The sequence below is a fragment of the Lolium rigidum genome, chromosome 5 (assembly GCF_022539505.1).
Source record: "Lolium rigidum isolate FL_2022 chromosome 5, APGP_CSIRO_Lrig_0.1, whole genome shotgun sequence".
NCBI lineage: Eukaryota > Viridiplantae > Streptophyta > Magnoliopsida > Poales > Poaceae > Lolium > Lolium rigidum.
This window is the reverse complement of record NC_061512.1, coordinates 256866714-256869940: the sequence shown is the minus strand read 5'-3', so window position 1 is coordinate 256869940 and position 3227 is coordinate 256866714.

Sequence of the window (3227 nt, the reverse complement as noted above, 5' to 3'; positions counted from 1 at the left end):
TCTATATAGCATATCTGGAGAGCCGACGCTACGCTATTTCAACGCTGTAGCGCGCTATTCGCGTTAATAGCCCGCTATAACATGCTAATAGCGTATTTTTAGACCCACGCTATTTTGTTATAGGGCGCTATTTTTTTTCCTTCATATATATGATAGAATTTACTGAAACTCTCGACCTAGCAAGAAAAGGCCCCAGGAAGGTGACCGTCCACCTCCTCCCCTGCCCCGCGCACCCTGTCCGGCCAGGCGGCCAGCCACCAGCTCGCCCCACCTGTGCAGCTCAGCCTGCACAGCTAACAGCGTTTTGGATGATGAGTTACGTGAATATTCATGGAGCACACCTGATCGATACGGTCCTCCACCTCTCCAATCACCGGCAATTTGGAGCGCACTCCTGGAGCCAGTCCTCCACCTCTCCAATCACCGGCGTGCCGGCCTTGCCGCCATCCGCTATAGGCTGATCGTCTTCGGACGGGACAGCGGGGGTGCGTCAAGGCATGAGATCAATCTTCCGATGGCAGCGCGAGCGTCCGAGAGCATGGACACTGCGACGGCTGTGGCGTAGCCTCGCCGCCTCGTGCGTGTTCGAAGCGCTCTCCTCGCCAGCGACCTCGTCTTGCCAAAAATTCCTCTGGCCGCCATTGTGTTTCTCGTTTGCTATTTTGTAGAATCGCTACATTAGGTGTACGATAACACCACAATCAGCACCTCCCATATTTAAAGACTTGGAGACGTCAGGAAGAAATCGAATCGGGACAGATTGGGATACTTTGTTTGGTCTACCTCGTTGGATTCGATGACGGACGGCGCAGCCTCAAGAACGAATCGGTGATGGACTCTAGCCATTGTAGGAACAAAACAAAACGATCGCGCGACCTGCGAAGGCGTGACGGACGACGGACCAAAAGGTTTGATGGACCAAACCACGGAAACGCTTCTCCCTTTATTATTAGGTATAGATAGAGGTAAATTTTTTGCCTCATCTATTAATTAAAAAAGTTTCCAATTTTTAGTAGAAATCGGGCGAGAACCGTGATTCTTGTCAGAGTTATTCAAGGTGAATGTAGACACTCCATGCTTGGTTGGCGGCGTAGCTATTGCCAGGATTTGGAGGTCGGTCGGTCGTTGATGCCATCCCAAGGAGCTGATACTTTTTTCAGTTTTAAATCTGATGCCTTAGTTGACAAATTCGAGTACTTGGTTGTACTTTTGCTTTTCCTTCAGAGTCCTCTTGGTAAATCTGTGTACACCGCTCTAGGCCTGGAATTAAAACTCGAAACTCGCGAGCTAAACGAGTAACTCGTGACTCGACTCGCCTCGACTCGAACTCGGTGTATAACGAGCCAAGCCGAGTTTCATATTTTGTCGTTAAACGAGTTCAAGCTAAATGAGCCGAGTTCATCGAACTCACGAGTAACTCGTTTAGCTCGGTAAAAATTAATTTGGCCCAAGCCCACCAAAATGCGCAAGTCTATTTGTGGTTTCTCTACTTGGCAATCTTATGCTGATGATACATTGATCGTCGTGGTTTATATTTTTGTGGTACCATAGTTCTAATGGTTGTTGTTCATTATTTATTCCCAAATATTCGGTAAAAATGTATTGTACATATTACATGTTCTATTTGATAGTTTTAAACGAGCTACTCGTGAGTTACTCGCGAGCTTTGCGAGTCGAGCCGAGTTTCAAATCCGGACTCGATTGTTAAACGAGTCGAGTCGAGCTGACTCGATTGTTGACCGAGCTTTAGCGAGTCAAGCCGAGCTGGCTCGGCTCGGCTCGAATTCCAGCCCTACACCGCTCTATTAATGCCTTTACCCGTTAGAAGAAAACTCGATTTGTTTGTGTCACCTACGAAAAGGGTAATGTACGGCACTCCACCTGCGCCACGGCCGGAACGTGCGACCCATCGTGAGCAGTCCGTGCCATTCGTCGCCACACAGCACGCGCACTCAATCCAGCGCGTTGGCCGATCAGATGGCTAGCCGCACGTCACGCTGGGAGTTGTTGGTCTTGCAAATATTTTAGCAGAACAAATCTTGTAAATACAAATACTTCTCCGTTCCAAAAAATATGGCACGTATTTGCTATGCACTAAACTAACATCCAAATTTAAACAAATTCAGGACTTTTTTTTAGATGAAGGGAGTATCAAACATCTATGTGGGGGTTTTTCGCCCTCCATCCCACGGCTACGCCATGTGGGCCGAGCTCAGTGCCGCGTCCGGATCTTTAGGTCACTACCAAAGCCAAAAAAATATTGTTCTAACGGCTGGAAAATCACCGATGCCAAAAGAATCTAGTGGACGTGATCTACAAAGCAAATCATTGCCACGACCAAGAAAATACCATAAAGGGCCAGAACAATGCCATAGGTCCGGCTAAATGAAACCAGGGAGCACAAACCCTACATGCTCACCAACAAAGGCTTAAAATGGCCAACCATGGTTGGTTGGAACTACGGAAGGACGACGAAGATGTGCAACCACACAACACCATCCTACCGCTCCACCTAAAAAAAACGAATACGGATGGAAACAGATCGGATGCGAATTGGATAGTGCTTTTCTCATACCTAGCGTACAATTAGGGGTGGAAACAGATCGGATGCGAATTGGATAGTGCTTTTCTCATATCCGTTTTCATATTTTAAAAACGAATACGGATACGGATGTTACCGAATACGAGTTTGGAGCGGATGGATCGGATGGTTTCTCAAGTTGGGGAGAATGAGAATATATGGAAATAATAGACTTGTGTCTTGTAATGAGGACACTAGAATAGTAGAGTGATAAATATACTAAAATAATGTATAGTATACTCAAGTTGACTCAGATAAAGAACATTTGACCGATTTCCGGACATTTCCGAACACGAGCGGACGTTTCCGGACGTCCACGGAGACGCATCCGAGGCGCATATTTGGGCCAGGTTTGCGTCTCCGCGGATAGCCCAATCACTTTGCGTCGCCCCGCTGGAACAGGCCCCAGACGCATTTCCGGTCACGGCGGACGAAAACGGTCGTTCAACCTCCGTTTGCGTCGCGCAGGTGGAGATGCCCTCACAGTCAATCAGAGTGAAAAGGAACGGCAGGCGTACAACTACACTGACTGGTAGGTCCATATGTCATTGATACTGGGGCCCTAATGGATATTGTGTCGAACATTATCGAGTGGACGGAGCCAAGTAGATCCACCAATAGTACTTCGCCGGGCTCACAACTCGAC